Consider the following 15,261-nt stretch of genomic DNA (forward strand, 5'->3'; position numbering starts at 1 on the left):
CAGCCACCGACCTTCGGGTAAGCGTACTCCAAGGCGGCCTTCGAGACACACGACAACGCAAAATCGTCGAGCAGAAATTGATAGCCAAGTTCCGCACCCATGAGGACGGCCTCAACCGGGATCTTGGGTTCATGTCACGCTACACGTTACCCCACCAGCGAACAAAAGTTATCGGTTTTTAATATAATGGGTCATTTGCTGTCTTTCTCTTCCTTCCGGATGTTTCTATATTCGGTGGTACTGTAGGTAACACCTCTCTGTCTGAACACTTCGATTGCCTTGGCAACGGGCAGTTGGAAAGATTATCTGTAATCACCAGGTATTGTTCTGTGATTTATAAATGCGAAAGGTTCGAGGATTTCTTGACATTCACCTGAGGAAGGAGGAAGCCTCCGAAAGCTTGGTGATTTTCAAATCAAATTGTTGGACTATAACTTGGTGTTGTAAAATTGTTTACAATGGTTCAGTGTAACCTTAGCTACTTTGTATTTACTGGTTGCATGAAAATTTCAAGCCACATGTGACAAAATATAGTTTTATAATTTAAAAGATATACTTCAGTTATCTGCAAGGTCACTCATTCTTTCCTAATCAACTTGTGTAGTGATTGAATATAATTTGATTACATTCATTGAAAGCCAATTCAGCTGGATTTAAAAGTCTGCCAGATCAAATTTGCACAGAAAATGATGCAAACACTGTAGAAAATTATACTGAATTGTCAAGGTTACTAAATCTGCAAAGATCACATTGACAAGTCACTCCAATACGGATTCTCTTCCTAGCATAAAATATTAACTTTTTTGCATTTCACAGCAAAGCACTTAAAGCTCATATGCCACATTTGCATGCAAGAAAGCAGTTAAAAGAATGCACCAAAAAAATCTCCTCTATAAAAATGAAGGTGTTTAGAGTGATGCAACTGTAGATTTCAAATGATTTGCAGTCAGCCAATAAACAACTAGATGAAAACACTGCTCAAATACATGCTTCTCCTTCATGCATCATGCTTGTTCTGGACACCTGTTGTAGAAACAAACACACATTATTTTCAAACTGAGACAGAAGCTTTGCTGGGAATGATTTAACATCTTTCTGATGCCAGTCTGTGAGCAAAATACTTAACTTAATCATTCAAAAGACGATTTTCCTCTCCACAACCTTCAAGTCAAGCACCAGACAGATGCACAGTCCGCAAGGGGTGCTGCGCTTATGAAGGGCAGAAATTGCCCTAATTTCCTGCCCCTGGCCCAGATGCCGCCCTCAGCAGAGGCCCACTTCCCTAGCAGGGCCTCGCGCTAGGAATGAGAGGAGGATGTGAGTTTGGGCTGCCTAGCTCATTTCATCTAAAACTCTTACTCAAGGGAATCAAGGGATATGGGGATCGGGCAGGAAAGTGGAGTTGAGGTTGAAGATCAGCCATGATCTTAATGAATGGCGGAGCAGGCTCAAGGGGCCGTACGGTCTATTCCTCCTCCTATTTCTTATGTTTCTTACAAGTAGGCAAGGGGAAAACACTTTTGTTTCACTGGCTTGGACTATATTTGAATGCAAGAAGGCTAAGTGACCTTTTTCCTGTTTATTACGTAAACCAAGGTCAGTAGTACAAACAAATACCTAGAAGTTAGAAGAGGGTAACCTGTTTTTAAAAAATAGGTTAACACCTCTGCTAAAATAATGGACAAAGGAATGTCATATGAACTCATTAAACATTCATCTGCTAATATTTCTAGGTTCAAAATCAATTTAAAGGAAGTTCTCGTAATGAAGTATTAAAGTTTAAAATAAATGGTGGTGAAGGATTAATCCATCCTCCAAAGTTAATGATGTGTCGTTTTTGAGTGCAATATTGATCAGATCATCTCCTTTTAACCTTCACAAGGAGCTGGAAAAGTTTTCTCCAGAGTTCCTCACTGAATCATCAATTACTTTTTCAGTATTATATAACAGTTCACACCACTATACGAATCAATTCAACATTTGCATTTTGGAAGGATGCTGTGTGCCAGGGTGCACACATTTTCAGAGTACTGTGAGCAATTAATATGAAGTACCAAATGGACATTTCATAATGATAGAATTGCACTTATACAAGAAAGATTTTGTTCTGAACAAGAAGTAGTGAAAGACTAGGTGCTCTTGGCTCAGAAGCTCCAGATCAACCAGCAAATAAATACCTTGGCTCTTTTCCCTCATATCCACAATCTCAAACCTAAAGGAGAAAATTCAACTGAAATGTAGATTGCTACTCTTACTGCAAGCAGTTTCAGGCTAGTTTGAGATGTTGTGGGAATTTTAACTATAATGTATCCTTTGTAGATGTTTTAAATCTAGTGAACAGATGACAAGAAATCAGGCACAGGAGTCTGACTTTTCAATTTCAAGCAGGCATTTGACTTCATAAGTGAATTATTAATATGGAAAACCTTGAGCTTTCTCGTTATGTCAGCATATGAGAGAAAGGCTTTGTCACAAGAGCTTGGGTAATCAAAAGCTAAATGGAACCTTTTAATGGAGTTGGTTTAAGTAGGACAACTCTAGGGCTAAATTAGTTGTAATGCATTAAAAACCCTAGAAGCAAACCTAAATCTCATGTCATTATTCCAATACAAATATTTTGCATCGCGATAAATGCGAGGGGATGGTTAGCAAGGAAAGTGTCTCACATTTCTACTACTTCTAACTGAAAGTTCAAAGGCAAAAAAGTTGAAATAAAGGACTTGATTTTCAAAGTAAAAAGCAGGTGGGTTGGGGGCGGGCATTGAAAATTACCGCCATTTCAGACCCGCCCATTTCTGGTTTTCACGGGGGCAGGACGAGGGGCGGGTGACCAACCCGCTCCCAGGAAGCGAGTTGGGCCTTAAAACCTTTCAAAAAGGCGACAGGCCTCCATTTTTCACTAACTCCCGATTTCAACCTCAGGGGGGAGGGGCGGGGGGGGGGGGGGGAGGGGCGGGGGGGGGGGGGGGAATCCCGGGCCTTCTGTTTTACGCCTCGTGAAAGGAGGCGAGAAGGCCCGAGACTAGCAGGTAGATGCCTAGAAAGGAGCAGATTGGGCCCGGAGGAGCAGGAATGCTTTCCCCAGGCCCAACAAGCCTACCTACATCGACCCCCACCACCCCCGATCATGGACCCCTCCCCTGATCCTCCCCCTCCGACCCCGACCCTCCCCCTCAACGATCGCGGACCCCCGATCCCAGCCCCCTCATGACTGACCCCCGATCCCATCCATGACTCACGACCCCCGTGCCCACCTATGCCCATCCATGCAAACAAAGACTTATCTGCAGACTTACCTGAAGATGTCCTCTCCCTGGCTGGTCTCCTGCCTGACTGAGACCAGCCTGTCAATCAGCCGGTCAGTCAGACGGGAAACCGACATAAAAATGTAAAAGACGTCCTTACATCAAAATCGTAAGGACATCGGGAAACCCGTATTAATGGATTTCCCGACCTCAAATTGACACCCCCGCCCCCTTCCCGGCTACGTTTTAAAATCACCCCCAAAGTGTTTCAGGTACTGGAGTCAAACAAGATCTCATGGAACATCCATGAAGAAGAATACATTTTTTTAAAAAAAGGGTCACTTGCTTTATAAGACATTTGGTGTGGATGGAATTTGCTAAAACAGACTGCCTCAAGATTTACGCTGCAATTATTCCAGCTCTCTGTTGCTAGATATGCATTCTATTGAGAAACTACAGCCGGTGCAGTTCTACAATGTGTAAATTATATTTTCTGACCTAGCATACAATGATGTGATTAAAGAACTGCAGAAAAGAAGCCTGCTTGACAACAAGGAAGCGTTGTTTAGCAGTGTAAGGGAAGCAATGAATTCTAAAGGACAGAACAGTCACAAATTTTTGTGACTAAGAAAACAAACAGATACTCAAATATTTTCCAACTGTCAGGAATATACCTCAAACTGGTTCCCCATGTGCCAGGGATTTTTTTTGATAACTTATGGTCTAGATGTGCATACAGATAACTGGTTATGGGGTACAAGGGCTGTTTTTCCATAGAGGATGGTAATTGTATTTGGTGTGCCACTAAACACTAATGTGGTCCAAGTTAGATGATCTTATTTAATGATCTTGTTTTCTTGACTTATTTTATGAGTTACTTTTTAACATACTTATTCTACATGGAGATTGAACAGAATGCTATCTCAAAACAGTTCTCGCAATTAAATGAGTCACTTAAATGTCTGCACTGTGGAGAAACTGCCCACGTAATGTTTTTAGGTTACTTGCAAAACTCCAAAAAAAGGCTAGGAGTACTTCATATGAAACATCAAACTGATGCTTTATTTCCAGAAAACTGCAGCTAACATAGAAAAACAAACTTGTGTCAATAGACTTCAAATTTGGCATGGCCCTAAAGTAACTTTTTACCTGCGTGATTTGTTTTAAACTTATAAGCTTCTCAAGTTAGTTCAGGCATTGATCACAGTGGGCTGCCATTTAAAAGGTATGCCATTCTCTCAGAAGATGAAAGCAATACAATTACAGTGGTAATTTGGCAAAGCTTAAGCTGTTGCCACAATTAACACAGTTGGTGAAATTGAACTCGTCATTATCTTTGCAACAACAGTATCTCGAGACTTTAAAAATGCAATTTTTGTATCAATTTTTTTTAATAGAAAGATCACTTTCCTAAAACATGGTTAATTCAAAGATTGCCGGCAATATTAATGTCTATCAACATCAATAATGCTCCAATCTGAATTGTAAACGTGCAATTAAATTACACATGGCTTTACCTGATCTATAAAAACATTTTGATTACATGGATAAGCAATATTTCTAGAGAATTTCACTGTTCTTTTTACAAGTCTCTGGAGAGATTCACAGCAGCATCTCCGAAAATCACCTGGAGTTTCAGGCGACCATCCTTTCTTATGCTGTTCAGCAATCCAATTATTTCTATCTGTACCTCTTCAGACATCACCGTTTCTCTGTTGGCTCAATGGCGACTGCATCTAGTTTGGTATTGGTCTATAAAGATCAGGAATGTCCTGTGTTCAAACCCTAGTTTGTGTTGAATTAACGGACTGTAACCAATGCAGGAGTAGACAGTTCCTTTGCCCTCATTATTACACAAATTGGGTAATGAAAAAGAAGTTGGACTGGTGTTCCATTCCTGGATATTATCCAATGATCCCTGCTGAAAGTACACACAAGTCTACACCGGTACAGTATTGAACTTGACTGTGCTGGCTTCCATGGTTAAATAGCCAATGTCCTATCAGTTCAAAGAATAGGGCAATGATGCAAAAACCCATTTCCTTGATTACTTCTAACACAGTAAAAACAAAGAGTAAAAAGTTTAAAATACATATAACATTGCAACAGCTATTATAAGGTGCCATAATACTGTCTATGTTAGAATGTTCCCCAACATCTATAGCACTTGAGAACAAAGAAATGAAAGAAAGTGTGTAAATGGAGTTGCAGAAACAGGCTTCACTATATACTAGCACTATAGTTCAGCTTCTGAGGGACAAGCAATTATACAGTGATGGTTTACAACACAGGTTGTTTTTCTCACCACTCATTCTTTCAGACAGACATGGAGATCCATTCAGTTTAGTTTTCATTTTATTAAAGATGACTTGTTAAAACATTGTATGGAATTACATGTCATCTGCCAAGTGAACTTGAAATGAACTGCATACTGCAGTGTACTGAAATGCTGCACTATTGTGTGAATCCTTACTCCCTGCAGATCTCCTGTCCAGTTACGGATCTTGGGATCAAGTCTGCATAAAAACTAATCACACTGCAATCTGCGTAGAGAATGAACTGATGACTCCTCTTTTAATTTAACAGAGATAGTTGAAGACAAAATAAACAAAAGCAAAGGCCATTAGTGAATTGGAACACATTTTCTTTTTACTTGGAAAAAGACAGTAATATCCTGTCAGACACAAAAAAAAAGTCAAAGCTTAAAGCTGGCAAAATAAATTGTCTGTCAGAAATATAAAAACCTGGTCTGTAAAATCACAGCCTGTCACAGTGATGTGAGAAATCCAAAACCATGCTTTGTCTCTGGGGAGTAGTTCTGATAAAAAAAATGCTTATGTTTCTAAAATGCTTGACGTGTTTCCAAAGATTTAGTCTGATTTGAGTGTTTACATTCTTTGATGTCAGTCAAACATTACACACGTATAATCAGTTTGTAGCAATTGATTTTAAAATGTATTTTATTGGGCCAAAGTTTGCAGCAACTTCTGGCGACCGCACATGCGCAGTTAAACGTGAAAATCCAGAAGTTGCTGTCTGAGATGCGCTGCTCCTCCATATGCTGTACAAAAACGGCATCTCGCTATCTGGCTCCCCACATTGAATGGCGTAAAGTTCCTGTACTGACGTCGTAGATGTGGACCAAACTCACCACAAAAAGTTAGGGCTTGTCCATTCCAGTGTAAGTACCCTTTTAATGGCGCGGTAAGTCTTAATTACTGCCAAACCACCTCTCTGGCACTGAAAACAAGTGTGGAGTCTCATTCCGTCAGCTTTTAATTATTGTTGGCGATTTCAAAAAATATATTTTTTTTTGTCTCATTTATCTCTCTCTCTCAATCTAATCTTTCTTTCCCTCTCTTTATTTCGCTCTCTGTACCTGTTTTGACATTGAATTCACTACTCTAGCTTACACTTCCTGGTTCAGACTCTGCGTTGCTCATTCTTCAATCTGTTTGTTTAAGGAGATACACAGTTGTTTGCCCTGTTCACACAGGTCCCAGATGCTCTGTAGAGGGCGCCACGCTGTTTGGATGTTTGGCCAACAACAACTTGCCGTGCAAAACACCACAGAAAGTCTACGGGTAAGTGCAAGTCTAACGAACAGCTAGTGCCATTCGTTCGCCGCTCATGAAAAAATCTGGCCCATTGTCTTCAAGCTATATGGAGGAAAATTGTGGGATGTGTGTCAAATTCATAAACCAGTTTATAAAGAACATATGCACGATTTTGCTTCTTACACAGCACAGAGGAAATCTTCCTCCTATGCTTGATCCTGTTCTTAGTTCAGGAGATTTATAGTATTCTAAAACTGGGAACCATCATGGTGGGTGAAAATTATGCAGTCATTGCAAACCAGATATGTTGCAACTTAAACTTGCATAGGCTGGTCTTGTAAACGTGTCTGCAGTATTAGTCATTACGTGAGTAAAATGACAATTATAGTTACGCACAATGAACCCATATGATGACAATGTTGTGACTCGTAATATTTACACAATACTGCAGGATTCATGTCATTTGCAAAGTTATAACTAGTTTCTGTGATAAATTCCACCCTCCATTTTATTTGCTTTTGTTTTTATAAGTATTGAAAAAAAAGCTTCCACTTAATGTGAACAATTTCCAACACAGTGGTTTTTAAAAACTACTCCAAGAAAACTAAAAGGATTCCCCTTTTTCTTACTATTACAAAAAGTAATAACACAGTAAGTATCAACAACCAGTACACAATCATGTTGGGACAGGATTTTAATGGCTGCCTTCTATCAATCACAAAGCTAAGAATCTCCTAACTGTGTATTTGTTATTGATTTTTTTAATTCATTCTCGGAAGGTGGGTGTCACCGGCAAGACTGGCATTTATTGCCCATCCCTAAAATAGAGAGAGCTAAAAATGTAAGTAGAAACTTCAGAGGGACAAATACTTCTGTGTGCTGCTTTTCATTTAATTTTTGGTCTCTGGAGTCAATTCATCCCAAGAAAGTGATCCAAGTGTTACAAGGCAAGAAATGTTTAAAAAATGTTTTTCTTGCATCCGAAAAGCAGGATTATGACACACTTTTAAAAGCAACAATTGGGCTGAGTGGATGGATTCACTTAGAATCTGTGACCATAACTTGGTATTTTGAGTCAGACATGCAGCAATCCTGTTCTATCATGCAGATTTTAAAAGAAGCAAAATCACTGAGTATTTCTGAATAAAACATTGTGGTACACGTCAATTCCCAAATCTGCTGCTCCCCATTTTCATTATAGGGACCAGTGCTGTACAGTGTGCCCCACCATGTCTCAGCTTTATCCAACAATTTTGATTCATCCACTTTTTTTTTAAAATGTAGATCTGACAAATATTGGGGTGTTGTGACCAAGTTGATAACAAATCATTTCCATACATTACTACAATTAAAAAAGTACAGCTATGGAACTCAGTAAATAAGTTCGGTTTAGTCACTGTAGACTATTGGAACTGATAAATTCAGACACTGCTTGACTAAGCAGCAGCCAAGCTTATTCTGAGCTTTTTCCCCACTGAATCAGATCAGTAATTACTGAAATATAATTCTACCTGCTGAAAACTTGTTCAAAAGAAGAACTGCAGACCTCAGCAGTAACTTTATTTTAAATGTCAAGAACTTAAATATAAGTTATTACCACAAGACATTATCATCTTTCCGATTAGTTCCAGAACAGTGGAGTAATTTAAACGGATTTAGCTTGTAATTCAGACCCCTAAATAGTTGGAATTTGCTACTGCCAATAATTGCTTTCACCTGTAATGGGTTAAGATAACACACTCAGCATTATTCCTAATGCACTCCAGTTCTTGGAGGCTACTCAGATAGGAGTAAAACAGCAATTGCTGCCCCAATTTCACAGAGACCAATGCCAGTGCATTATGAGGAATGCAATTCCATGAGCATGGAAGTAAGAGGAGTAAACAGTCACTTAAATGCAGGGGATGGGGTTATTTTCAAAGAGTGAGAGACCAAGAAGCAGTGAACACTTTACCAAAATAATTGAGTTTCACTTAGAGGGAAGGCCAATAGTTTTACAATTTGTATATTTTTGTAACTGAAAATATACTAATCATTATGTTAGTTAATAACCAAAACCAGACAGTAAAGCATATAACTGCTACCACGACAGTTTACTTTAGGAACTCACAACCTCTGGATTGTTAGTCCAGTACCATAACCACTAGGCTATGTACCATAACATCCTTGCCCTCTGGAACTCCCTACCCAGATCCTTCTGCCTTGCCACCTCCCTCCTTAATTTCAAAATTCTCTTCAAAACCCTTCTGTTCAACCATGTCTTTATCTCCTCTCAACTATCTTTTTCTCTTTTCCCCTCATACTCTGTGTTTACCATTTTTCCTCCTCAATGTAAAATGCTTTTGGGACATTTTCCCATATGCGAGGTGTACTACAGAAACGGAAGTTGGTGTTATTACTTGTATCGATAATGAAGTGTTAAGCAACTGCAACCAAATACTGTGGCCTTAATTTTAGAATGACTAAGAAAATCACTGGTCTACTCTCCAACAGTTTGAATTGGTGTCCACCAGGTGAAACCAATTTTCCAATAGCACTCAATGATGGCTTGCTATCTGCAGCAGCAGAAAAGCTTTTGGGGCAGTGGAAATACTGTTCACATCCAAGTTGTTTTTTTTTGCCCAAATAGCAGTCTTAGAGCAAAACAGAAGCACCTCTTATCACTACACAGCGCATTTTCAAAAGCCCACACAAATGTCTGTGGTATTGTACTTAGTACGATAGGAATCCCAGGAAATCACATAACTCACTTTGTTAGCTTTTTATGCATCAGTTGGAAATGAAAAGGCAACTTCCCAGTCCTTTAGATGGATGTTATTCTTTTAAAAAATAAATAATAGTCCTTCCCATTGACTGTAGAAAGAAACCCTAATACCAATGGGGCTGTAAATCATAAGCAACAGAAATGCTAACCTGTTATAAACCTTCACAGCCTGTGTCTGCTGTTGTGGTGTGCAGCATGTTTGAGAGGCATTTATTTTTGAATGGACCTACCACAATCACTGCCGCATCACAATCTGTCATTTAGAATGGAGTGGAAATATTTTGAACTAAGAAGGTTTGCTGCTGCAGGAAAACAGCTCTACATAAATGTTTGAAAAAGTACTAACTTATTAGTAAATTTATTTTTAAAAGATGAAAAATTATTGATAGATGTAAGCAACAGCAAGAATGGTTATACTAGTTCAGCCAAAATTTATTACAGGGAGTGTTTTTACACTGAAATTTTCCTGAATGGAGCATCCTCCCAAAGTTTAAATTTCTGTCTGTAACTTGATGCTCTGACCCTTAAATTCTGCAGTTACATTAACTGGTTTGGCATGGATATCATGCCGTAGAACTTTACAATTGTCTTGGGCTTCCAGTCAATATTTTCACTAGACGTTATGTATGCCCCATTGGAATAGTCTGGAAAGTTACATATTAAATCAAAGACAAAAGAACGGTTATTCAAACAATCGTTGAACTCCAGTATTTCAAATTTTCAGCAGGGTCAGTTCTTCAGACAGTTGCTCTCCCAGAGAGTTTTATAACCAAGTAACAATGAAGGGAAATGCACTATTTATAACCTGGAATTAGTAACTGCAAAAACAAGGTTTAGAATTTACGTTACGGATGGAAAAGCACTTTGAAACCAAGATGTAACTGGATAAACAGCCGACTATAAATTGGATCAGACTGTTTCTTCTAGTGTCGCTCGTCATATCCAGCCGTGTTGGTGCTTCTTTCTTAAACACAATTGCTATCTGCTGTTGCCTTCCCGTATACACAAGTCAAATCATAAAACTTCAACCACATCAGCAGCATTTCAATGTTATCAATAACTGTCTCTAGAAATTTTATTTTACCAAATACTTTTTTAAAAACCTCTCCTTTAAGCCAAGAAATTGCTGTTGGTACACTATTCAGGAGTTAACTATGGGTAGTTCTTAGGTAAGTCCTCCCTGCCGTTAGGCCCCAATATTGCAGTTTTTAGCACCAGATGAAAATCTTGCACTTCTACCCCTACAGTAACCTGCTCAATGCAACATCAGAACCGCTTATACTACTGACGGGCACTTAAGTAGATGAAGTATGAACTTAAACCCCTGCTTCCGCACAGAGGAGAGCAGACCAGTGGCTATTGCTACAATGGTTCTGTTAAATGGAGGCTAACAGAGCAAGAATATCTAGATTCACTGACCAAAGGCTGGAAATCCTCATCCATGAAGTGTGGGAAAGGAGGGTTGTCCTGCATGAGACGAAAGGGCACACTCCAGAAAAGCAACTGGTTCAGCAAGCGTGGGAGCAGATTGCTACAGACTCAGCTGTTTGCAGGACCCAGCTGACCGGGATACAAGCCAAGAAAATGACTAACTTAAAGAAAGCTGCTAAGGTAAAACTACAGTTCAGCTTTCGATGCCAAGTACCTGTCTCAAGTATGCATGTCACAAAGTGAACCCTCATAATACGTAATTCATTTTGTGCTGAGACACCTTAAGCATTTAAAGAAGCTTATTCTGGTGCAGTCCTGCCATGACTGAAACAGCTCACTGAATGCTTACCATAAATGGACATACTGCAGCTTTGGACAAACAAAGGCAGCAATTTATAGCCTATAACTAAAACTGTAGTCAGGTAGAAATCTTAAAAGAAGCTTGACACAAAAAATCCTTGCAAGACTCATGCATGATGCATATTACTTTAGTATCATACAGGATAGGCTGCAGGATGAGCATCTTTATGTCATTGTCCACAATACTTTAACTAGCAACAGCTCAAGGCTATACATCTATTCGCAGAACAAGCTGGTACATAATAAAAGGGAGCAGAGCTAAAATGAAGGAGTACCCAGGCATTATGAGCCATAGGCACCATTTAAGGAGGGCACCTGGACATCAGTGGCCAGGATTATCAATGAAGCACTAAGGATGGAGTAAAGGAGGATGAACCTACAGTTCAGGGCTAAGACCATCTTGGTCTTGTTACAGCTTGTCCCCATCTCAGTCACCGACACACAGGCGTACAATCAACCTCAAAACCTCACATATGTTGAAATACAAAGACTGTTTGAAGGTGCTTTGGGAGGTAGGATTTTGATATATGTAGGCAAGAAAGAAAAATCACAGCAGTGTCCTCAAGCAAGCCAACATCTCACAGCACGCTATGTCACTATCACCAGCTTCGCCAAGTACTAGATTTGGGATCCTCTGGCAGTGTTGATGGTACAATTTGTGTAGTGGTATGAGCATGGAGAGTCCAGTTGTACCGTCTGCTCAAACTGCTATGAAGGAACTATGCACACAGCATAAGAACATGTATAAGACCAGCTCTTCCAAGAGATGGTATCACTAATGTTGCTAAAGTCAAAGTTGGGTGAATGATTGCTGCTTGGATTTTGGGGGCCAGCATGAGGAAAGCACGGTATAATGCTGCTCCCAAAAATGCAGCGTCAAACGAAATTCTCAGCATGGTAAACAATGCTCGTGTGTGGTTGTGATTGTATAGGTATCTCTTACAACTTGCTACCAGCAATGTAGTGTAATTTCAGGGTATTTTTGATGAGCTGTTGCTTAATACTACACTTCCCGAAAGTGGACCTGGTGTCCCTACGAACCAAAAACAGCAGTCCTGCGAATTTCTGCATCTGCAGAGACCTTGTAATCTTTAGGACTCACATTATGCTAGTGCTCACTGCAGATTATATTAACAATATTCAAGCTGGGTTCAGATTCCGAATGAAGTAACTGGATCTATTTACTGAAGGAGGATACCTAAAGAACAGCACAAACTCTGATCCAATGCCTACAACAAAAGGCCTAATCTTTTAAAACTACACTCTGCTCCTGACAACTGTGAATATCACCTTATCAACAGTCTAACTTGCTTTCAGTCCCATCCCATTCAGGACCTCCCTGTGCTTCCCATGTTTTCAAGGTTCAGTCTTTCTTTCTTTGTCTGTCCGTCATACCAAAGGCTTAAATGTAACATTTGTCTTTGAAATTCATGAGCTTCACAGTGAATTCAAGGTAGACATAAAATAATGTAGAAATAAGTTATTGCTATTTCCAGGTTGAATGATCCCCACAGGAGGGAATTGACATTTTTCTGTCTTAATTAACATTAATATAATGTGGAAATTGGAGACAAAAATCCATCTCCCGGAAGCTAGAAAAAGTGAATCAGCAGCCATCTTAGAACTCTTCAGCTTTAGCTTTTAAATTTATACAGCACACATGTGTGTATTTATACACAAAACTAATTCTGCTTCAAGCTACCTTTATGGTGAAAATGCAATGAATTCATCACAATGGTATTTAATAAAATATATTTTATATAGGATATACTTAAAGTAATACAAGTAAATACTAAGTTTGGGAATTATAGTTTATTGCAACTGTTATGCTAAATTTATTTAACAGATTAGGTCTAAAGATGTCAGGGCCACTCACTAACTCTATTCTTTCAATATTTCTTTAACATCTTTTTTATTCGTTCATGGGATGTGGGCGTCGTTGGCGAGGCCAGCATTTATTGCCCATCCCTAATTGCCCTAGAGAAGATGGTGGTGAGCCGCCTTCTTGAACCGCTGCAGTCAGTGTGGTGGAGGTTCTCCCACAGTGCTGTTAGGAAGGGAGTTCCAGGATTTTGACCCAGCGACGATGAAGGAACAGCGATATATTTCCAAGTCGGGATGGTGTGTGACTTGGAGGGGAACGTGCAGGTGGTGTTGTTCCCATGTACCTGCTGCTCTTGTCCTTCTAGGTGGTAGAGGTCGCGGGTTTGGGAGGTGCTGTCGAAGAAGCCTTGGCGAGTTGCTGCAGTGCATCCTGTGGATGACTTAATTAAATCCCACACTCACCTGACGAAGGAGAAAGCCTCCGAAAGCTTGTGATTTTCAAATAAAACAGTTGGACTATAACCTGGTGTTGTAAGATTCCTTACATATGACTTAATTAAAGGAGGAATGTAGTTTAAAGATGCTTCAGGAATTTACACAATGCTTCACATGGCAACCTCTTTATTGAAGCATAAATCTCCATTTTTAATATATTTTTAAAACTTTATTTCCTGTCCTTTAAATCTTGGTGTGTCATGTATAATTTCCTATAAAAAAAAGACAACCTGGTCCAAGAATTCTTCCAGCATTGCTCTTAAACTAAGCCATTTGGAACATCCATTAACCTTCAGATTTTCCCCTTTCCCAGTGAGGAACTGTCTAGCACATCTTCATGATGGAACAATTTGAGGAACAACATGAGGAATTGTAGATGGAAGCCAACATCCCTTCTGGTCCATCAAACCAGGCTAGCCAAGATGCCTTCTTTCCATTCTTGATCCAACCGAGAAACATACAGAATACCAAAAGTTTGTATCTATTAAGTGTGCCAATAACATGTATCACACTTAACTTAATTGCTTTGAAGAGCATTTCTAACAGATAAGGTAAACATCTATTTTGGATTAGAGTAATTAAAAAAAAGTTAGCCATTATGGTCTGGAGTATCTGTTCATGTATCGCTATCAATAAATAAATTCTTTGAAAGAACAGTAATTTCACCAGAAACTTAGATGGTTTCTGCTACACCATAAAGCAAATGATTATTGATCACAAAAAGTCACAGGTCATTATGTTTTGGAGTAGAAGTGTGATGGAAACAATTGCTATAAGAATAGGATGACACACAGTAATGAATATTTAGCCATCATGGGAATACAAGCTAAATAACATGGTCAACAGATGCAAACTGGATGATGTACCTGGTTAGAATACTGTTCTTTTACAGGAACTCTGGAATCTGGAGTCTAACCTAGCTACATGATTGCAAAAACTTGTGTCTATTAAAGGCATCAATTAAATTTATCACATGTAACTTGAAATCTATTTCTAGCAGACCAGATTTACATCTATTTTGGATTACATGAACCTAAAAAATAAAGTTAGACATTATGGCCTGGAGTATTTGAACCATACTGAACTGTGGTTGAAGTATTAATTGCTGACTGTAACTCGTAGGCTGTAATTAAAAAAACACTGGCTGCAGTTTTCTGTTCACATGTCCTAAAGTATTGTCCAGACAACCTTCAAGCAATATTTTAGCAGTTGGTCTCAAAGATAGTCAAGTTACACACCATTTTCCATTTTATAGGGATATTTCAACTCATTACAGTCTATTTGAATATGATTTATTGTGGCTATTGCATTTGTTCAGCTATAAGTCTGAAATTATGCATAGTCTGAATACTCACTGAACTATGCATAGCAAATCATGCTTTCCATTAGTGATGCATTCAGATTTTATTCAAAAATTAGTTTTTAACTTCTTAAAATCTTATATTCTGTGCAGTACAGTGTAAAATATTAAAAAGAGTAAATCACTGAAAAATGATACACCATTTATTAAACATTATTATTTTGAATCATCAAAGGGAATTCTTTAAAAAAAACAATTGAGTGAAATTAGAGCATTACAGGAAAG

General features: G+C 38.9%; 1 protein-coding gene and 1 long non-coding RNA gene across 6 annotated transcripts in view; one reads left to right on the plus strand and one right to left on the minus strand.

Moving 5' to 3' along the window:
* Positions 1 to 15,261, minus strand: part of dab2ipb (DAB2 interacting protein b) — a 278,946-nt gene that overhangs the window by 253,555 nt on the left and 10,130 nt on the right. Inside the window, exon 1 of one of the 5 annotated variants that reach the window (XM_067969755.1) lies at positions 10,986 to 11,053. The exons of the other annotated variants lie outside the window; for them this stretch is intronic. The gene's annotated coding sequence lies outside the window, so the exon portion shown is untranslated. Of the gene's footprint in view, positions 1 to 10,985; positions 11,054 to 15,261 lie in introns of those variants that run through there. 5 annotated transcript variants of the gene reach the window in all.
* Positions 6,323 to 14,949, plus strand: LOC137300589 (uncharacterized). The gene is made up of 3 exons (XR_010958134.1): positions 6,323 to 6,426; positions 6,742 to 6,829; positions 13,990 to 14,949. It is a non-coding gene; the product is annotated as an uncharacterized lncRNA (long non-coding RNA).

The sequence above is a fragment of the Heptranchias perlo genome, chromosome 31 (genome assembly GCF_035084215.1).
Source record: "Heptranchias perlo isolate sHepPer1 chromosome 31, sHepPer1.hap1, whole genome shotgun sequence".
In the NCBI taxonomy this organism is placed as follows: domain Eukaryota; kingdom Metazoa; phylum Chordata; class Chondrichthyes; order Hexanchiformes; family Hexanchidae; genus Heptranchias; species Heptranchias perlo.